Source organism: Chelonia mydas, chromosome 15 (genome assembly GCF_015237465.2).
Source record: "Chelonia mydas isolate rCheMyd1 chromosome 15, rCheMyd1.pri.v2, whole genome shotgun sequence".
NCBI lineage: Eukaryota > Metazoa > Chordata > Testudines > Cheloniidae > Chelonia > Chelonia mydas.
In genome coordinates, this window is record NC_057856.1 from 31,114,548 (window position 1) to 31,136,932 (window position 22,385).

Consider the following 22,385-nt stretch of genomic DNA (forward strand, 5'->3'; position numbering starts at 1 on the left):
CAAGTAACAGGAAAAAGCCTTTGATGGGCTGGGTGACCTGGAGCCAGTAGAATAATGCCCGACCCAAACCTGGCCTGAACCCAAGGTGAGCTTTAACTGGAACTGGGTATAAGAATTTGGTTCCCTATATTTTCCCTTCTGCGTCTCTGTGCTCTGGGCAGGACTGGATCTGAAATGGCTGGGGCTCTGGAATGGCAGGCAGGCAGGCTGGCTTCATAAGATCGCCAGCTCAGGTCTGCATGGGGTGTGGACAGCTCAGGTCAGGTCCCCAGAAGCACCCAAACCCTGGAGTATTTCTACAGCCTCAGCCCTGGGAGATTTGCCCCTCGCTGTGCATCTCACTTTCATGGAGTGTTAGCTCTGTATAATACTGATGCGGTGCGTGACGAGCCCTGGCACCCTGCAGCCCAGTCAGTTACAGCATCCCCCAGCAGCCCAGCACCAAGGAGAATTAACAGCCTGGCCAGTTAGCACGGCCCCAAAGGCCAGTGCATCCAGCCCAAGGCCCTTCCCGCAGCCCCGTCAGACTGATGCCTGGTGGGGGGCCGAGAGGGGTTGGGGAGAGAACATCACACAGCTGGGACTGGCCTTTGTGCGGCTCTGGAGAAGCAGGCTCTTGGCCCCACGGTGTTGCCCGCGGAGAAAACCAGCGCCAGCAGGCATGCCGCGGATCTGTGAACAGCCCTGGCTGTGCGTGTGCCTGGGGCTCCCGATGGACGGTGACCCCTGGCTCAAGCCTGTAACGTCTGCTCTAAACATGTCAACTCTGTAAATGCCTCCGCAGCCCCGTGTCTTTGTGTGGCGTCACGGTGGGTGCTCCCTGCCCCCTTTCCCTCCCAGCAGGAAGGGGCAGAGCGAAGGAAGCTGCTGCTGCAGCCAGGCCGGGGTTTGCTGTGCGTCAGCCCGAGCGCTGCGTAGGTGCTGGGCCGGGAACCTGGACGGCCCGGCTACCGGAAAGCCCCAGGAGGCGACTGCAGCTGAAGAGATCGTTGCGTGTGGCCCAGCAATGACTCTCTTACTGAAGCTGCAGCGGGAGCCAAGGGCAGAGAACCTGAGGCCCTCCTGGGCGGTTTGAATCTGCAGCCCACCCCGCCAGCCCTGCTACGCCTACCCCTAGGTGTTAACGTCAGGACCAAGAAAACAAGCTGGAGATGGACACGCCCCAGGCCCAGAGCTCTCACGTTCTGACAGCCTGCACTCCAGTGAGGTCAGGGCAGGATTGGGCCGAGGGAGCAACAGGCCAGATTGGGCCTGACTAGCCCCCCAGGGCCCGGGACCTGCCCAGAACCGGTAACAGTGAGCAGAGGGTGCAGCCCCACAGACAGCAGCAGGACCGGGCAGGCCAGTGTCTCAGACATGGCTGAGCTATGGCCGGTGCAGCAAGCGGGATGCTGGCAGGGGCGAGCGTGTGACAGCCAAGGGCACACAGCACCTGCTGGGGGCTGACTCCAGCTCCCGGGGTGCCCAGCGCATGGCCCCCAGAGCAGCGAAATGCACCCAGAGGCCAATGCTGTGGAGGAGACCAGGGCAATCTATATCCGCTAAGGGACCATCTCAGCCTCCGGCAGCCGGACGGGCAGCGTGGAGCCACTGTGAATGTGGAGCACCCACCGGGGCAGGCTAGCCTGGCGTCCCCGTCCCCCCCGCACACCGACAGGCGGGACATAGCCCCAGCATGGATGGCACCTGCTCTGCTAGTCACCATCACACTCTGGGGAAGGGGTCTGTCTGTGACAGCCAGGCCTGGGCTGGGGGTGGGAATGGGAATGGGCAGGGTGGGGATGGTGGGAAGCTATTAGGAAGTGGGGAGAAGAGGGGCCAGAGCCAGGGAAGGTCATCGAATCATAGAAGATCAAGGTTGGAAGAGACCTCAGGAGGTCATCTAGTCCAACCCCCTGCTCAAAGCAGGACCAACCCCAACTAAATCATCCCAGCCAGGGCTTTGTCAAGCCTGACCTTAAAAACCTCTAAGGAAGGAGATTCCACCACTTCCCTCGGTAACCCATTCCAGTGCTTCACCACCCTCCTCGTGAAATAGTTTTTCCTAATATCCAACCTAGACCTCCCGCCACTGCAACTTAAGACCATTACTCCTCGTTCTGTCATCTGCTACCACTGAGAACAGTCTAGAGCCATCCTCTTTGGAACCCCCTCTCAGGTAGTTGAAAGCAGCTATCAAATCCCCCCTCATTCTTCTCTTCTGCAGACTAAATAATCCCAGCTCCCTCAGCCTTGCCTCATGGGGAGAAGCGTGCAGCAAAGCAAGGGGCACACACGCCAGAGGAGAGCAGCACTGCGGGAGGGGGGCGCCAGCACACTGACCTGGGGGGGCCTGCGAGGCTCGGCACGGCGGGGGGTGCTGTCTGGTTGAAGCCAGTGCCGGGGACAATGAAAATCAATCTGCTCCTGCTGGCCTGACCCTATGAACGCTGCTGATCTGCGACCCCATAGCACTGAGCCCTGGGCCCCCTGGCAGTGGGGGCGCAGACACGGGGAGACACAGCTACAGAGCTTGCACTCCCAGGAGGCCAGGCAGAGAGCGGAAGGATTTTGTCCCTGTGGAGTCGCGGGGAGCTGAGCGATGCAGCGATGCCCCTGGTAGGGTGACCAGGTGGCCAGTTTTCGTCCAGAACACGGGGTCAAAAAGGGACCCTGGCGGCTCCAGTTAGCACCACTGACCGGGCGGTGCTGCGGGGCTAAGGCAGGCGAGTCCCTACCTGTCCTGGCACCGCGCTGCGCCCCGCAAGCGGCCAGCAGCAGATCCAGCTCCTAGGCGGGGGGGCAAGGGGCTCCACTCGCTGCCCTCGCCCTGAGCATCGGCTCCGCTCTCCTATTGGCCAAAATCACTGAAAGTGAGTGTGGGTGGAGGAGAGGGAGGGAGGGAGGGGGAATGTAGAGAGTGGGGGCGGGGCCTCGGGGAAGGGGCAGGGCAGGGGGTGGGGCCTCATGGAAGGGGCGGGGCTAGGGTGTTCGGTTTTGAGCGATTAGAAAGTTGGCAGCCCTAGCCCCAGGGTCACCCAGCCAGGCATCGGCAGAGCTTCGAACAGCCCCAGGCGCCTGGACCTTGGCCACAAGGTACTGCTCTTGGGCCCAGGCCTTGGCGACACACGCTGTGGTCAGCACACGGATCTCATCGTAAAAACAGAGCTGACGGCGAAGTGGCTCCCCCTCTCCAGATCCTCAGGGTCTGTTCTGCCCCGGCTTCGGCTCTCAGACGGGGGCTCCCCTCGCCAGGGGACGTGTGTGTTTTACAGAGGCTGGCACTGGTGGCTCCAAACCACAGCACCAGCAGCACGGGGCTCTGGCTGCCAGCCTCCTCCAGCAGGCATAGGGAAACTCATATGTTCCCAGAACTGGAGCTGCAACCAGCATGGACTCTGCCCCCATACCCTGGAGCCTGCCCCCATGCCCCAGGTGCCTGCCCCTTTATGCCTGGAGCCTGCTCCCATGTCTCCGGTGCCTGCCCCTATATGCCTGGAGCCTGCCCCCATACCTTGGAGTCTGCCCCCATGTCCTCACTGCCTGTCCCTATATGCCTGGAGCCTGGCCCCATGCCCCCGGTGCCTGCCCCTATATGCCTGGAGCATGCTCTCAAGTCCCCGGTGCCTTCCTCTATACACCTGGAGCCTGCCCCCATGTCCCCGGTGCCTGCCCCTATATGCCTGGAGCATGCTCTCAAGTCCCCGGTGCCTTCCCCTATACGCCTGGAGCCTGCCCCCATGCCCTGGAGCCTGCCCCCATGTCCTCACTGCCTGCCCCTATATGTCTGGCAGCCTGCCCCCATGTCCTCACTGCCTGCCCCTATATGTCTGGCAGCCTGCCCCCATGTCCTTGGTGCGTGCCCTCATGCCCCTGGAGCCGGCCCCTGTACACCTGGAGCCTGCCCCCATGTCCCCGGTGCCTGCCCCATATGCCTGGAGCCTGCCCCCATGCCCTGGTGCCATGTGAAGCCAGCAGTATCCATGACTCCAGGATCAGCACGGTACTGGTCATAATACCTCCAGAAAGCCACTCAGAGACGCTCATATTTACAGCTGTGGGTTTGGGCTCTTCTGGGCTCCCCTGGGACAGCGGCTGTTCCTGCGGACACTGGCTGCCCGTGGCTGTGATCAGGAAACAGGCACAGAGAGTCTGGCAGGTGAGTCCAGCCTGCCCCAGCACTTGGCACTCCGGGGCCAGACACAGTCAGGCTGCATCCCTGGAACATCCCCCCGGCGCCAGGCCACACAGGCCACGGCCGCACTGCCTCCCGTATGGCTGCAGGTAAGGGTATAAAATAGACTGGTTTGAAGCAGGGGGGCGGAAGCTCCCTGCAAACGGAGGGCGCCAAGAGAGGAGGCGGACTGAGGGGAGGCATGAGATGCAGCCGATGGGTTGGGCAGCCGGCTCCAGGCTAGGCAGGAGGATCCCGGGGGTTCCTACTTCCTCCAGGGCCTGTTCGTGCCCCTCTGAGTCCCGCTATAACCCCCTGCCCTGCCCTGCCCTGCCCCGCCCTGCTGGGTGTGCACAAGTTTATGTGGCGGGGATAGAGCTCCACAACATTGCCATTGTAGGAACATTACCCCCTGTCCCCCAGAGCCACTGCCGCTGGTTTGAAGCTTGCCCTGTCTATAGAAGCAGGGCAATAAGCCCAGAGTCTGCGCGGCTCGCTCCCCTGGCTGCACAGAGAGTGCTTCGCGCTAAGAGTCACCGCAGGGAGACTCCCTGGGCAGGGCCCGCCCTCCACGCTGGCCGCAGCATGAGGATAAGGCCGGAGTCGCAGCAGCAAACACCCAGTGGCCAGCAGGGAGGGTCTGCGGGCCTGGCTGGTATCAGAAACACAGACAGTTGCCTCCGAGAACAGCGAACCTTCAGACAGCAGGGGTGGTGCTGCAGTCGTGTCCCAGGGCTGCAGTCGTGTCACTGGGCTGCAGTCGTGTCGCTGGGTTGTGCTGCAGTCGTGTCTAGGGTGACCAGCCGTCCCGATAAAATCGAGACTGTCCCGATTTTTAGTTCTTTGTCCCACGTCCCGACCGATGCACGGCCGCTTTTATTTTATTTTATTTTATTTATTTATTTATTTTTTTGCTTCCCCCATGTGTCCCGATATTTTGTCCGTTTCATCTGGTCACCCTAAGTCGTGTCCCAGTGCTACAGTCGTGTCGCTGGGCTGTGCTACAGTCAGATCACTGGGTGACATTCACCCCTGGGCCCAGCATCACCCACATCCCACTGCAGCCCTCACAACAGGCTCAAGTGGGGTATCAGTGGTGCCTAGGCCTGGGCCAGCCCCCAGCCCGGGGTAAACGCCCCCGTTTGCACAGGAACCTGCCTCCAGCCAGGCTGCAGCGCGTGTGCTGGGGTTCTCCTGCTGTGACACTGGGGGAGGTCTGTGAATCACGCGGGGCCACACTACCGAGCCCCTGCGGCACTGCCTCCCACCCCGTCCCCGGCCGGCCGCGTGCCGCTGGGCCTCTGGCCAGGGGGCAGCAGATGGTGCTGTTGCACTAGGAAAGCCCCTGTCCCAGGTGCCGGGCAGGCAGCGGTATCTCCTGTCAGTGCTGAGCTGGTTAGCGCCGGCTGCCTCTGCCTGGCTCTGGGCAGGCCGGACTGACACTAACCCGAGCTGCTGAGCCTGCTGCAGCCCCGTGTGCACCACAGGGCAGGTGCTTCGTGGGAGTCTCCGGCAGGGGCCCTGGGGAAGCCACTCCTGGGAGCCGGAAGACAAGGAAGAAGGAGCGAGGGGAGAGGTCCAGGGAAGCACCCGCACCTTGGCACCGTGGGCTTCCCCCGGGCACGTTGCCTGCCCCCCGGGGGTGGGGGCCGTAGCGACACGTGGCAGGTGCTAGTCGTGGGAATCGCTCACAGTAGCACGTTTGGGAAAGTTCAGAGCTGGGGCTGACCCTTCCTGCTGGCACTGCCCTGCCCGGGATCGGCCGGCTGGCGGCCTGGCACCCAGAGGGCATCCTGCTGCCCCAGCCGCGTCCCTGAGCTGACGGGCTGGCTGAGCTTTTGAGAGACAGAGCGCCCCTCAGCGCCTGCAGGGGAAGCGACGGGGGCTGGTCTGCAGTGGGGGTGACCAGAGCGGGGTGCGCTCTCTCTCCAGAGGGCAGGGGAGATACTGGCAGGGAAAACAATTCCGAAGTGGCTGGTGCTGAGATTAGTGCATTAATTCTGTCTCTCTCCACAGCCAGGTCCTGGCTCTTTTGGGATGCACCCCACTGCAGGCAGGGAGCAGAGAGCAGCTCCAAGAAGGGGGCAGGACCAAGGTGGACTTCACTCACACAGAACCAGGCACATGCCCCCTCCTAAGGCCTGGTTGAGCAAATCCCAGCCACTAACCCCAGGCATGCAGCCCCCAGAGATTTAACAACGTCACAGCATCATGCCCCCTGGCATGGCATGACACACTGTCCCAATGCAAAGCAGCTGTGGGGAACTGGGAACGTTGATTAATTCCTGTGACAAAATGTGTGACTCGGTTTTCCCTCTTACCTTGTATTGTTAGCCTCTGCTTGCGAAGGGGGGACGGGATGGGGAGACACGTACCCAGGAGCTGGCAGCCCATGAGCGGAGCTATAGAATCGTGAGATATTCAGAGATGTATTGTATTAACTCTGTAAATGTTACATGTATCTGTATAGGCTAGGGGTTGTTTTCAACTCCCTGGGGGGTTACAGGACTTTCCTGAAGGAATGAAAGTCCCTGGGGTGAGGGGAAGTGAGGGGAGAGTGGGGGAGGGTAATCAGTGCAAATCTCTAGGGTGGTAATCGATCTGGAGAAGCCTCATCCCCCACCAGGGGAAACGGCATCTCCTAGTTTAACCCAGTTCAAGAGACTGACAAGAAAGGCAACCGGTGCAAACTGACCTAGCGAAGGACGTCACTCTCACCTGATACAGCAACCGGCACGATGCTGTGACCAGGCCCTGCGGACACTGGAACCTGCCAAGGTCTCCCTGGGGAAGAGGGCTGACTGCCTGGTAAGCTGCTTACTGTTTTTAACATATGTTTTCTCTGTAATGATTTTGTTCTGAATAAACAGTACTTTGCTCTATGAAGGCTGGCTGGTCACTGGGGCCAGAGGTGGAGCTACCTCAAGAACCGCGAGACATGAATTGTTATTATTTTGGATCCCGAGCAGCGCGCTCGGAGAGTGATAGACAGGGTCCCTGCCCCGGGACTCACAATTCAACAGACATGCATGCATGCGAGGGAGAGGGACAGGGCTGCAACAGACATGCAGCGACCAAGCCAGGCTAGGAACCAAGAGTCTGCAGAGGGTTTGAGTGTGTGGCTGGTCTGCGCTCCAGGGCCCGCTGGAAGCAATGCCCGTAAGGAGGAGAGGGTGCCGGGGGCGGGCAGGGTCTCATGGGGCGGGTCCAAGGGGGCAGGGGCAGAGCAGAGTGTGTGTGTGGCATGGAGGTGAGGGGGGCTGGGTGTTCAGGCCTGCCCTGGTTCCCTCCCCACGTTGCAGGCAGGATCGTGTCGTATGCGTGTAGATCAGGAGCTCCCGCTGCTCTGTTAGCACTGCAGGGCGCCGGGCCTGCCCACGACATGCCCTGTGCTCAACACACCCTAGCCTGGTTTGCTGCAAAGTGATCTGGAAACAGGGCTGGACCCTCCCAGCCTGCAGCAGGGGAGCAGTGCTAGTCCCACTGAGCAAGGGAGCAAGGTCAGAGCCAGGAGTGCCTGGTGCGCCGGAGATCCTGGGGCCAGGACCCTGCTCAGAGCAGCCCTCTCCTGACCGCGGAGTTTGCCTGGCCCTTAAGGAGCTGACAGTGAAGGAAAGTTACAAAAGACAAGTCAGGTCAGCTGCTTTTGCTGGGCTCTGCACAGGCTCAGCAGGCCCCGGAGCGGGCAGGCAAGAGGAGGTGCGGAGAGACCGACTGGAGGAGAGTGGGAAGCCTTGTGAATGCACCGGGCTGCAAGTTCAATGCCTGAATTCTCCCGCTATGTAGAGATGAAAAGGGGCTGAGGAGGGGGCAGCTGCCGGGGCCTAGCGCAGAGCTTCAGGTGAAGTCTTGGGGCACCCAGTGGCGCAGGATAGCGTCAACTCGGGTAAACTGAGTTCACCCACTTCTCGTTTGGGAAATAGGGAGTTCACTTTGTTACTTTATCCACCTCTTTTCTCTACCTCTGGGGGTGTCCAACACAAACGCAGCAAGTAGGTGTGTGTGCCTTAGTGAGTGTGAGTGGGGGGCGTGTGCATGTCCGATTGTGCGAGTTGCCACAGGAGAGCCCCCTCGCGCAGCACAAGCAGCTCTGGAGCTGGAAGGAAAAGGAATATTGTCAAGTGACACAGCAGAGCAGCCGAAAGCAGATGGAACCAGCAAACTCCCCCCTGCCAGGTCGTGGTGCGGGGGGGGGGGGGGCACGGGCTGCTTGGTGGTTGTAGTAAGAAGAGGGCCCGAAACATAAGGCCTTGTATTGGAGGCCTGGTATGAGGCCTGAGGCCTGAACTAAAATCATGGTCAAAACTTGCTAATATAAAGCAAAGTTAAGTTGTGAGCAAGACGCAGGCCCTGCTCACAGAATTTGGCAAGAACAGGGTTGATATTGTAAAAACACATATTGCTAAGAGGTGCTAGGCAAAAACACTCACGCAAGCACGTTCCAGAAGGTGGTACCAGGACACCCTGATAAACACATCCCCCCAAAATAACAAAAACATGCTGGCCCATCTTAAGGATCAGGTCAGGATGAGAGCATGATGAATAGAGATGTTTTGATCGAATCTACAGGTACAAGGCAGTGAGTGGCGCCCTGGTAGGTCAAGGATGATACGTCACTTGTTTGTATTGCTGTGTAAAGATGTACCTCAGAGCGTGTGTCTTTGTCTGGCCTAGGGGACAGTGGAAAGTCCCACCACTGACTGAGCCGGTCCATTGTCACGAGCTCAGTCAGTTGTTAGTGGACCTGTAACCATTGAGCCGGGTCACTAGCACCCTGCTTCGTCAGCAATAAACCTGACCACGAGCCTTCGCAACGAGCCAAGTCTGTACATCTATGGGGTGGTTCACTCCAAATTCCCATTTTACATCGATGGTGGTGGGCCACAGGGGCTAATGGGGCTTTGGCTGGACTGTGACTCTCCCCTCAGCGCCTGGCTTCACATCAGAGCGTCCCTCCGCGGGGTTTGGGTTGGAATCCCCTGGGACCCAAGCAGAGTTCCACATGGGATTTTCAATGTGTCCTGCCCAGCGGGTGCACAGAGCCCGGGCCGGGCAGCATTCCCTGCAGATGCAGAGACGAGGGAGCTCTGGGCCCGTGGGGAGCTGAGCAGCGGCCCCAGATGATGGGCTGTCCTCATGACTGGGGATTTAGGTCTGACTGGTGCAGACAGGAAGCTCTTCCCTCTGCCTGCCAACATCCCCCCAGTCTGCTTGGGGTTAACTTCAGCCACTCCTCTTTGGCCACATACTGGTCTCAGCCAGGCAGCAGGTAGGTGCAGCCTGGGAGTGACACAGACCTGGCGCCATCTGCACCGTGCGGGCAGCTAAGCCCCTTTCTCCGGGAGGCTGCACATAAATACTGACTAAGGCAGGGAGGGAACAGAGCCGGGGTGCACAGGGAGTAATCTAGATTCCTGGGTGGTGGCTCTGTCCCCCTCAGCACCTGCTGTAGGGCCAGGCGGCCAGGTGAGCAGAAGGTGGATGCTGTGGTCCTGGCTCTGTGCATGGCACCTGGTTCCTGCATCCCAAGAAGCCATCTCTTGGAGGCAGTTGACCTTTTCGGGGAAGAAGGCTGGACGTTCCTCTTGGTGAGATGCAATGTGGACTGCCAGGCACACGCAGCCTGGGAAGTGGCTCTCCATCTACCCAGCTGAAATGGGGCCTGGGTGCAGCTACCCCCTACCAGGCTGTTTGCGGACAGGAGGCATCTGAATTGCAGTGTTTATTTTTACCCAAGTCAGCAGCGTTTTCACATGTCACAGCAAGTTCCTCAAAAACATGTTGACAGAAAACGTGTGTAAGCAAGAGAAATGCTGCTTATTTGCATCAAATTACAAAGTAATTCTGTGAAATTGATACAGGGCGTTTATGGTAACATCTGTAAACAGCGCGGCTCCCTGCTCCAGACTGAGAGCAGGCGACGAGGAGGCTTGATGGGACTCACAGATGGAGAGCTCCACCACCGAGGCTGGGGACAGCTCCTGTAGCTCTGAATCTCCCGGAGGACCATTTACTCTGGCAGGGAGTCCCACAGGCTGCAATGGGGACACAGCATTGCCACACTCTGGCCTGGCATCCTGCCTCGAGCATCAGAGGCTTCAGAGGAAGGAGCAAAAAACCACTTATGGGCACTTAATGAAAGGACCTGTCCCCAGGGGAAGTCTCTTTCCAACCCCTCAGCTAGTGCCTGGCCCAGGGTCTGCAGCAGGACGCTGTGGAATCCTTGTCACTGGAGCTGGTAGCAACCTGAGAAATGAGTATCGTGCAAGACGTCAACATTCTGATGGTGCTTTTGTTTTGGTCCCATTTTGGTTTATTTAATTTGGGGTTTTTTTGCATTTTCTTTTGGGGAGGCAGGATTTTTATCAAAAACATTGACCTGGTTCCTGACTTTTGGTTTTGATAAAACTTCTGGACTTTTTAAAATACAGCACAATGTGTGTCGTGCGAAATGACAGGTTGTGACACTGTCAACAAGTTTTCATGAAAAATTTCTTATTGACGAAAAAACTTTTCTTTAGAAAAATGTCAAGTCGTTGTACTCATACAATATACAGCTGCCTCCTCATCACTGTGACTGGCGAGGTTCCCACTGTGCAGAGAAGTTCCCAGGCACGAGCTATGTCACGATGGAGCATGTTTGTCAGTCATGTTAGGGTAAAATACATCCCAGGGATGTTAGAATTGTCCCAAACCAAGTGTTGTAAACCCAGGAAATTCACAATGTAGGTGACACATAAAAGAAATTCAGACAAACTAAGCTACGGCAGTGGGCAGTGAGGGTGTCCTGATTAACCTGTGCCTTATGGTGCTGCCAAGCAATGCCCAGAGGGATTTCAGTTGTTTCTGGTCACAGATTAGATACAAACTGAGTTTGAAGGAAACATTAGAGATTTATTCCCCGCTCCCCACAACTGTCACCCCTTCATCGAGTCAACCTGGCCTGTGTCGGTGCGTTCCCCACCATGGGCGCGATGGGAGCACTGTGTGCTCTGATTCTCCAAAGCTCCTAACAGAAGATGTGGTTCTCAGGCTAGTAGAACAAAATCCTGCAAACTGCTGAGCTCCCTCTGCCCTCAGTGACGTCTGTGGGAGCTGAATGCACCCAGCACCTTGGAGGGCCGGCACGGGGATATTCAGTGTGACCCAAACGTCACGGAGCACGACTCGCCCCTCTCACTGAACTCACCATAGGGCTGAAATAACCCTCCCTGAGCCCTGTTTCTCTCCAGCCTCAGTGACTTAGGGTCTCTGCTCACTCCCACAGCACACACTCCAGTGACTGCATAGGCTGGAAATGTTAAGAAAGATGAAAAGTACGAAATGAATGCTCTTTCCGGAACGTTCTCCAGGCCTGGGCCCTTTGGGCAGCATTCCCATCGAGGGCTGTTACTGTGACAGACTGGGGAATACGTCTGGGTCACTTGATGGATTCTCTTGGGCTGTGGGCAATAGTATGTGTGACTGGACGCTCCGCCTGGCCTGGACCCTCTGTTTGTAGCAGGAACAGACTCTGCCGGGAAGCTGAAACAGTCTTGCCCTGGCGGGACAACGGGGCTGCTACTGCGCAGTCGCGTGGGCCCTGTCGACAGTCCAGCTGGCACAGCGACACAGCGAGAGGCTTCCTACTTAGGGTAGCCAGGTGTCCAGTTTTCAACTGGAAAGCCCGGTCAGAAGGGGGACTGGGCAGCATCCGGTCAGATGCCCTGACCGGACACTAAAAGTCCAGTTACTGTGGGCCCGGGAGGCGCCAGGCCATCAACCTGCACCAGACCCTGCTCAGCCGGGGCTGCCTCCTACCAGCGGGACGCCACATCAGGCCGCAGCTCCTGTCCCAGCCCCAGAGCAGAGGGAGCCCAGCTGGGGGAGGGAGGCGGAGAGGACTGAGCAATGGGGAAGGGGGAGGAGGGAGCAGGGCAGGGCCCCAGGGGAAGAGGTGGTGGGGGGGGGGCAGTTTTCAAAAGTTGGCAATCCTATGAATCCTACTCTGGCAGGAGGGCTTTATCCGCCACTACAGTTAACCCCCCTCTCCAAGAGGCAGAAGAATTCTTCTGTGGACCTCGCTCTGCCTATGCACAAGCCCCGAGCGATGTAGCGAGGTTGATCTAATATTTAAGTGCAGACCAGGCCTGAACCTTACTTTGCTTCATAGCTCCATCTGTAAAGCAGGACAACAGTCCTCGCCTCTAAGAGGCGATTCGTTAATTAATTATTCCTGAGGTGCTTTGAGATCCCTGGCTTCAATAAGGCATGAAAGATGAAGAAGCTGTTGGATTAAATACAGCCCTCCCCCCCGGGCCTGCAGCAATCCAACATGGCAACATCTATAAACACAAGAAGTCAGGAACTGCCAACGTTAAGGTCTTGCAGTAACATTAACTCACGCACATGCCACCCACTGCATGTCAGTTACATTTATCAGGCTAGCCAGCCAGCAGAAGTATTAATATGCAGGCCGCACGGGCCTTTTATTTCCGTGGTGCAGCGCGGCGCTCACCCTTTGGGGGCTGCAGTTGTTTGGCTGCCGACATTTTTGCTCCAGGCTGGGGGAGCAGCACACCGGAGCAGGCAACAGATTAGGGCAGCAGCTGCAGAAGTCGAGACATCGTGGTCGTCCCCCCCCCGGGGCTGAGTGCTCCGGCCCCGATCCAGCGATGCACTGAAGTAAAGTGTTTGACTTGAAGCCTGTGGGTCCTTCCAGTCAGTGGTAATAGCTCTTGCAACTGTAGGACCATAAGTACCTTCCTGCTAAGAGCACAATATCCACAGCCATTGCTGTGGTCTTGGGATGGCTTCCCTTCCACTATATCTACTCCCGAGGAGCATGCTCTCTCTCTCGCACGTCTGTATTAGCTAGTTTGTTTACTTGACTATTAGCTGCATCAAGAGCACTGGATGGTATAACAACATTTACATCAAATACCTGTTGCTAAAACAATCACGAACCAGGGGCCGAAGCAGGACTGTGCCCATGGACCCTAAAGAAGAAAACAGAACCACCCCAACCCCTTCCTGCCCCATCGTCCCACTTCCCCCCCCCCGGACCCTCATCCCCCATCACTGCTGACACACCTCCGTCCCCCTGCCTCCCCAGAAGCCTGGGGAAACAGGTGAAGGAGGCAGCTGCTATTAGCGACTGGTTGCCCCAACCACAGCCTCAATCAAAGCATGTGGGTGGAATTTTCAGTCCCACAGGTAACCCCGTAACTGCCTGCTCCCCAGGAGAGACGGGCGCCCCCACAACCTGCACAGTGCGGGACTCAGTGGGGACACTGTCACTGAAGCAGGGATGGGTTTTAAATACACTTACAGGGCGTCCCAGGGTTTTACGCCATGGCATTTAGCATCCTGACTAATATCTTGGTAACCCTGGCCTCTTAGGTGGCTGCTTATCTCCATGCTAGGTAATAGCTTTATTCAAAGGGAGAGTAGCACAGGCCTAGTGAAATGTCACCTGTTTTCCAGGTGGTTATGACTATTTCATATCTTGCAGCAAACAGAGTTGAAAACCATATGTGAAATAATGGATAAAGCAGAAGCTTATGCTGTGAGGTTCCTGGCACGTCTTGAAGCAATTAAAATATCAGTTCCAAACTTCCGTGCATGTAAAGCCACCGTCCTTCCTCTTTTACCTTTGTGGAAGAAGACAATGGCTGTGATTTGGCTGGGAACCAGAACAAATATTTATCTATAGCCAGAAACAAAGAATGCAGCAGCGCAGCTGACAGCAACCTGGACTGAATAAGTTGTGATTTACTTACATCTGTGGGTGATTTTGGTTCCTTTTTACAGCACCTTGAAAAAAACCACCATTCTTTTAGCCTTGGTCACTTTACAAAAGAAAAGCCACTGGATCATTCAGCCTAATAAGCAATGCTCCCTGATTATAGCTTATAGAGCAGGCTGTTTATTAACTAGTTAAAAGCCCATTTAAATGAAAACCCACCTTCTATCATTCTAGCACAGGGGTTCTCAAACTGGGGGTCAGGACCCCTCAGGGGGTCGTGAGGTTATTACATGGGGGGGGTCACGAACTGTCAACCCCCACCCCAAACCCCGCTTTCCCTCCAGCATTTATAATGATGTTAAATATATAAAAGAGTGTTTTTAATTTATAAGGGGGGGGAGGTCGCACTCAGAGGCTTGCTGTGTGAAAGGGGTCACCAGTAAAAAAAGTTTGAGAGCCATTGTCCTAGCAAATGTTGTTGGCTGCTTGATCATATAGGTTTCCTGTGGTGGAGAATCATGTATAGGATGAAGTGAGGTTGTCTAGGATGATGGGGGACTCCCTAGTATATTAAGAAGAAAATTCCCGTTGGTTATTTCAGCGCTAACAATGTGTTTGTCCAAACTGTTGTTAATTAGATGGCAGCTGTCGAGACGGCACCTCCAGCCCCTGCTATCGCTATTCCCTGCGTTGCAGGCGTGCCTCGAGGCTGCAGCTGAGATCGAAGCCCCATTGGACAGGGTCTCCCCCCAGAAAGCTACAGTCTCAGTACCAAAGGGAGGTGTCATTGCACTCATGTTACAGCTGGGAAGTGAGGCACTGAGAGACTTGCCCAAGGGCCCCCAGGCTGTCAGTGGTGGAGCTGAGCGCACAGCCCAGTGCCCTAACCACCAGCCCATCTTCTCCACCTCTGCAGAGGTTGATCTGGAGGCCTCACTGGAACAGCCGGGGCCTGTGGAATGGGCAGAGTTTTCACTTTCTGTTCAGAGCTCGGCACCCCGGCTGGGCAGAGCTCTGCTCTGTTCCAGCTGGAGGCTTCCCAGGGCCGGATGGATTCTGCCGTTCTCCCTCACGCTCTCTGAATGCTGCGTGTGCCAAGGCCTCGGAGCTAGCGTCTGGGGGCAGGGGGACTTCAGAGCACCCCCACCTTAGTGGACTCAAAACCCCACTCGACTTTCCTCTCCATTGCTGACCCCTTCTGGGCTCATCTCCATTTGGAGGGACCCTTATACTGGGCCTACATCTAGCTGGCACTTGTGACTGTTCATCTGCCTGGAATGGGACGAAGGGCGAGCTTCGAGCTGCATTTTGATGCCCCGATCCCTCACCTTGCCGGCTGCCCCGGTACAGAGCGGTGCAGCCCACCTGCCAGTGCCCTGCGCTGGGGTGGCCAGGACCCGGCCGTCTGCCATTCTAAATGGCACCGAGCTGCAAGGGTGGAGCTGCTGGCGAACCCACTCGCAGGTCGGGTTTGTGCTCCGTGAGGATGAAAGCCGGGGGTGGGGCTGAGCTGCCGACCATGCTGGAGCCCTTCTCTCTCCCGTGCTAGGTGTGGCGGGGACTCCGTTCCTGCGAGCGGGATTTGGCACTTGCCTGAAGCTGCCAGTCTGGCTGCTGGGCACTGAGCACCCGCCCGGCCTGGTGAAGCCCAGGAAGCTGCAGGTGTGCACCAGCGCTGGTCACTGGGTCACTCACTTTTCTTAGGTGCCCAAATCTACACAGGAGCCTCATTTTCGCCACTCGAATGTGACGCTTTTGGCTGACATATTCTGAGCAGCCCGGCAGGGCTCGTACCCGGCTCACCGCAATGTCCGCTGGGGCCGGACGGAGTGGAATAACTGGCTAGGGTGCATCTGCACGTCTCCATTCACCAGATACCAGCTCCGGGGCCGGGCATCTCCCGCGCAGCCTGCAGGAGTTCTTTGTGCAGCCCTGTCTCGGGAGAGAGAACCCTGCCGTCAGGGCGTGGGGGTGAAGGGGAGCCAGGGAGCAAGGCAAGCCCTGCCCAGCCATGGCTGCCGGGAGAGCGCCCCAAAGCATGTCTGAATGCTGCCCAAGCATGATCTCCTCCCAGCCAGGGGATCACACCACTGACGCATGGGGCAGGCAAGTTCTCCGATGAGACTGGCTTGCTGAGCCCCGCCCGGTGGTGCACTCTCATTAATACACAGCATTGTAAGGCAATCCATAATTAGATGCTAACTGAGTTTTCTGTAAGATTGGGTGAAGGAAGGTCAGCAAGGTAGAACAGGAGTCAGCTTATTGTTATTATCAATCAATAACCTATTTATTTTCCAACATTCCTATTAACCTCTTGCAGCCAGTTGCCGTTCCAATTTGAAAAGGCTGCACCGCCTGTTTTGCTGACTGGACAACTCTGATTGAAAACGTAACAGTGACCCGACCCCCCAGGCAGAATCCAATTAAAATCATTTTCATTTGTAGATTAATATTTTTTAACATGTTCTACAGTCCTGGCTTCAGCATTTCACAGCGTAACGGCTGCCTCATTGCAGGAGCAGCGTGTGTTGGTAATGTCATGAGAAAATAATGACAGTTAATTAGACACTCAGACAATAGGATTGTCCCCTTTATAGGGAATGGGGCATTCCCATTATGTCTCTTTTGATGTTCCATGCAGGCGAGAGTGAGCAGCAGGAATCATCAGCCAAACCTCAGACCCCCATGGCGTGCGGAGGAAATGTTCCTCGGACCCTCTAGCACGGCAGCTGGGATTGGATCTGGGAGACTGGCTCTAGTCCTGGCAGCAGCTGGGGCGGAAACACTGAGAAGATTGCCTCCCTGGCACCGAGACTCCCATCCCTGGGCTCTGGTGTGGAGTGACCAAGTAGGGAGGGGAGGGACGAACACAGTGGAAATGCTCATTTGACTCGCTTTCCAGGCCCTGGGAAGGCCAGAGTGGCCCTGCACACACACACAGGGCGGCCTCACCCTTGCTCCAGAACCTGGTGACGGAAGAGACCCGGTGGGTCAGATTTGCAGCCACGAGGTGCCGCAAACGAGCCAGATGCGTGTGAGCCTGCAAAGAGCGACTCCCTGGTGAGGCTTGCCCAGAGCGTCTTGGGTGGGAATATCTGCTGTTTGTCTGGCCAACTGATGCTGTGTGAGCTGGCCTGCTGGCGTGAAGGTCGGCTGGTGCCGTACGGGCACGCACCTGTGCCTGGAAACGTGACCCGAGCAGGTCAGTGGAGCATGGTTTGCTATTGCTTTGCCCAGTCTAGTGTGAAGGCACACCGGGGGCGTCCCCACCACAGCCTGCTGCATTGACTCACAGTGCCACGTTTGAGACTAACCAATTTATTTGAGCATAAGCTTTCGTGAGCTACAGCTCACTTCATCGGATGCATACTGTGGAAAGTGTAGAAGATCTTTTTATATACACACAAAGCATGAAAAAAATACCTCCTCCCACCCCACTCTCCTGCTGGTAATAGCTTATCTAAAGTGATCACTCTCCTTACAATGTGTCTGACAATCAAGTTGGGCCATTTGCAGACGTTCTTGTTAAACCCTGGATTTGTGCTGGAAATGGCCCACCTTGATTATCATACACATTGTAAGGAGAGTGGTCACTTTAGATAAGCTATTACCAGCAGGAGAGTGGGTTTGTGTGTGTATGGGGTGGGGGGGTGAGAAAACCTGGATTTGTGCTGGAAATGGCCCAACTTGATTATCATACACATTGTAAGGAGAGTGATCACTTTAGATAAGCTATTACCAGCAGGAGAGTGGGGTGGGAGGAGGTATTTTTTCATGCTTTGTGTGTATATAAAAAGATCTTCTACACTTTCCACAGTATGCATCCGATGAAGTGAGCTGCAGCTCACGAAAGCTTATGCTCAAATAAATTGGTTAGTCTCTAAGGTGCCACAAGTACTCCTTTTCTTTTTGCGAATACAGACTAACACGGCTGTTACTCTGAAAAAAGTGCCACGTTTCTCGTTTTTAACCGAACCCGAACTGTCCTTCCCCTGGCTTTGTCCCATTGCCCCAGCTCTGCATTCTTGTACCGCCTTACACACCTCCTTGCCTCCTTGGTGGTTACACCCCGCACAGCCTGGTCGAGGGTCACAATCTTCGCTCTGGGGCAGGGAGGGCTCTCAGCCTCGGAAAGGCTGCTGTTGCCTGCAGATGAGAATATTGACACTGTATGAGCCAAAAAACCCTGCCCAGGAATCTGAATTTCCAACTCCCACCATCACTGGCTGCTGAGGCCAGTAGCATCTCCCCGGGGAATGAGTTTCTATCAGCCTTTGGGGGGTGGGAGAGGGAAGAGGGTGCATTCCTGCATCCCCGTCTTGGCAAGCACAAGGGCTTTGGGAAGGGCTGTGGCCTTGCGTACTCTCTTAGGGTTATTTTAATTATGTTAAATTCAGCATGCACAAACCACTGACATCGGAAACTTCACATTTCAACAGCACTGGCCTGAAGCTGCCTCTCCGTCCATGACCCTGTGGGGTGGAGCGCGGGGCAGGCAAAACATGGCTGTCCATGGGCTACCCGCCATGGGGATTGGAGCAGCCTGGTTAGTGCTAGAGACCAGCTGGAGCCCACACCCTGTCTTCCAACACCCAGCTGGACAGGCTGGGCTTGGAGTCCGAACCCAGGGCCGGTTCTGAATTTCACTACTGGTCTCTCCCTTGGCAGGCGACTGGAGCTGCCCATCCCAGTCGGGAGCACAAACCTGGCTGCAGCCTGGAGTTTTGCAGTTTCGATCTAGCTTGTGCACACTCGTGTTCACCTGGCATCAGTCGACAGCAGGGACTTGGATAACTGCAGGGACCTATGCAGATGGCACCTACTCTGAGTCCTGGCTGCTTTGCACGCGTGTCTCTTGCTCATGCAGACTACTAGGGATGTGGGTGGCCTCGAAGTCTAGCCAGGAAATATATTTCTTCTCAGAGCCAGTAATTTCCCCAGCACCAGCTAGAAAGTCCCCACATGCCCAGCCCTGGGATAGATCCATATTTTACATTCCCAGGGGCCTTTTATCTCTAGGGCAGCACCGGTCTCGTTAAACCCCCAGCATCCTGCTGCAGGCGAGCCTCTCTGGACTGAGCTGTGTCTAACAGGCACCTCTCCTTTCCCACTCCATTGCGTGACCCCAGCAAAGAGTGGGTCTGGGGTGGCATCTCACAGCTGAGCCAGCCACAGGGCTGGGCGGGGCCACAGAAGGAGCTGCAGAAGCCCCCGTGCGCTAGCAGGGGATCAGCTGGCTTGCCGTGACACTTAAACCTACCCACACTGCAAGTGTGCTGCTGGAGGGGGAAGCCCTGGGATGCCTAGCTTAGTTGGGTACTGTGCAGTCCTGTAGTTTCACTTCCTGTCCTAAACACTGGGGTAGTGTTGCTATGTGCTGTTAAACAGTTGCTGTGTTCCTCCCCAGAAGTGGCTGCATCTTAGCAGATGGCTGCAGTATGAACCCTGTGCGTAGCTGGTATGTCAGTTCCCAAAATGGAAATGCTCCCTGGATATTAATTCCTTTCCCTTCGCTCACCCTGTGATTGCTCAGAAAGTGAAAATAGAGTCATGTTAATACTATTTTGGAGAAAAATCTATTTAGCTTTTTCTAGGCAGCTTTGCCCTCTGCCAGCAGGGGGACTGCCAGCCCACGCCCAGATACCATAGTGAGTGGCACTTCATATCTAGACAGTCAGAGAGAACCCATTCCAAACCAGTGCACTGGCGTTTGGAGGTGATGTTTGCAGGGGGACTGCTGGGTAGCACTGTAATTGGCTGATGAAGCATGGTCTTAGTGTAACGTCTATTATTAATAACATGACTTTGATAATAAAAAGATTAAAATTAAGTTTATGGTTTGCTGACTGCCCTTTCCACACTGTAATCATCTCTCATTCATATTCATGAGCAGCTCATTAGTAACCCCTGCTTACAAGCAGGCTAAACAGACAAACCATTCGGCAGCAGCTATCTCCTTAACTGCTTAACTTGCTCACTGATTACCAACATCAAATTAACTCCAGATCTAATAAGCTTCCCAGTGGCTTCAAACCTCCTTGAAAATTGCTCTGATGTCTCCATGGGGCCCTATTAAAAAAAATCCCTCCCTTGTGAATACTGCGTTTGTTGCATGGGAAGTGTACTGCGCTGGCAGCTTTGGGGCCTGGTGTGCTCGCCTTAATCTCTGTTAGCACTCTGTGTGTGTGTGTGTGTATATTTGTGTATACGCACATGGGTATGCATACATGTGGGTGCACAGGCGTGCGTGTGTGGGTGCCTCAAACCTGAGGGACATCTGGGAAAGCAGTTATTATTGCATTTGATGTATGGTATGTAGGTATTTTTGTAACCAAGCCACTGTTTTTTGTTTTCTCCTGTAACTAGATCTGGATTGCAGCTGCTCTGACTCTGGATTTACTCCACTCGTTAGGAGATCAGGAAGTAGGCACATAGCCTCTTGGGGGTGATTTAGCCTGAATGTCAGCAATCACAGAAGGCTGGAGAGCCCTTGTGAGCAAGGCATGTTCTCCTCCCACTCTTGGTGCAGCTCCTGAGCCAAAACAAAGGACAATCCAGGAAACTTTTCCCAGTGGTGCAATATTCCACCAAGGAAAGGGGGAGGCATCCCAGCACTTGGGACACTGAACCTAACCACGGCACATCCTTCCTCTCTCAAAGAGCTAATAGGATTTTTCCAGTCAGACTTTCTGTAGGTCTTTGTTCAAAGTCCCTTCTTCTTTCTCCCCACATCCTGCCCTTGCCCATACTGAACCCAGGGCCCAGAAGCTCTGGCTTGCAAAGAATCTTCCCAACGGAGGCTGGTTTTGCTGTGGCTGGAGCGGGCGTGTCTGCAGAGATCTGCCCTGGGCAATAAATCAGCATGTGCCACTGGCCGAAGTCAGATGCATTCAAACAGCCGCGTGCGACTCATTCGAAGGGGCTTTGTTCCACCCCAATTCTCTGAGGTCTCCTGCGACTCCTCTGACCACACAGCCCGGCTCCCTGTTCGTGAGGAAGCTTGCCACACAGACACACGATGGGAGTTAGTGACAGAAGGAGGCCAGAGCTCCCCAAAGTGGACTCCTGCTGCTGCTGTACGGTGGGATTTGAGGAGAACAGAAAGCACCTAACCTGTGAGTTTACAGTGGATTTATTTCTGGCCATTGTCCAGTCAAAGGGAAGGGAATAGGTTTGTCAGTGGCTCCTGCCATGTCTGCAGAGAGCTCAGTATGTCCAGGTCTCCAGGCATATGGCTTTGCTTTTCACACATTAGAACCTTTATATTAACTTAGGTTCCATTTTACCTTTTTGTTTATAGGGTTGTTGTAGCCGTGTCGGTCCCAGGATAATTAGAGAGACAAGGTGGGGGAGGTCATATCGTTTATTGGACCAACTTCGGTTGGTGAGAGAGACAAACTTTCAAGCCACAAAGAGCTGTTCTTCAGGTCTGAGAAATGTATTCAGAGTGCCACAGCTAAATGCAAGGGGGGACAGATTGTTCACCTACGCCATTAACACGTATTCTACGAGACCATTCCAGCGGAAGTGGACCATTAACTGCAGTCATGGTACCAAAAGGATGGGGTGACAGGTTGTTGTGATAAGCCATGAATCCAGTGTCTTTACTAAGACTTATTTGAGCATAAGCTATTATTAGATAAGCTATTACCAGCAGGAGAGTGGGGTGGGGGGAAGTATTTTTTCATGCTTTGTGCGTATATAAAAAGATCTTCTACACTTTCCACTGAATGCATCCGATGAAGTGAGCTGTAGCTCACAAAAGCTTATGCTCAAATAAATTGGTTAGTCTCTAAGGTGCCACAAGTACTCCTTTTCTTTTTGCGAATACAGACTAACACGGCTGTTACTCTGAAACCTTTACTAAGACTATGATTTATCGTGTCTAGCAAAGTGATGAATTTAACCTCCCAGGCTCAACCTGTCCTTGGAAGGTGAACACCAAAGTCCCCCGCAATGATGGCCTCGCTGCCTGCTCAGAGGTCTACAAGACAATGGACCACACGCAGACCTCCACCCCAGACACATTGTCAAATTAATCCATTTCATCCTCAGCCACAACAACAAATCCTGTACCCAAACCCTGGGAATAGCCATGGGCACACACCTTTCAAGATCCACAGGTCCTACACATGTCTATCACAATATGTGGTGTACCTCGTCCAGTGCACTAAATGATCCAATAACAACTGTATGGGTGAAACCAGACAATCACTGCGCTCTCGAATGTACTCACACCGGAAAACAATAAAAGACAAAAACACCCTATCACATGTGGGCTAAAGTGATCACTCTACATCTGACGTCTCAGTCCTCATCCTCAAAGGAAACCTGCATAACACCTTCTAAAGACAAGCCTGGGAGCTTAAATTCAGAACTCTGCTAGACACTCAAAAACCTGGACTGAACAGAGACACTGGATTTATTACTACAACCTGTAACCCACTAACCCCCTCCTTTTGTCCTATGACTGCAGGGTGTTAATGGGCCACACTACCTCGAATG

General features: G+C 55.1%; 1 long non-coding RNA gene across 1 annotated transcript; it reads right to left on the reverse strand.

Moving 5' to 3' along the window:
* Positions 1–2,015: 2,015 nt before the first annotated feature.
* LOC122463091 lies at positions 2,016–22,184 on the reverse strand. Its single transcript, XR_006286086.1, has 4 exons — positions 21,984–22,184; positions 19,131–19,136; positions 8,317–8,322; positions 2,016–2,026 (listed from the first exon to the last, which is right to left on the reverse strand). It is a non-coding gene; the product is annotated as an uncharacterized LOC122463091 (long non-coding RNA).
* Between the last annotated feature and the right edge of the window lie 201 nt (positions 22,185–22,385).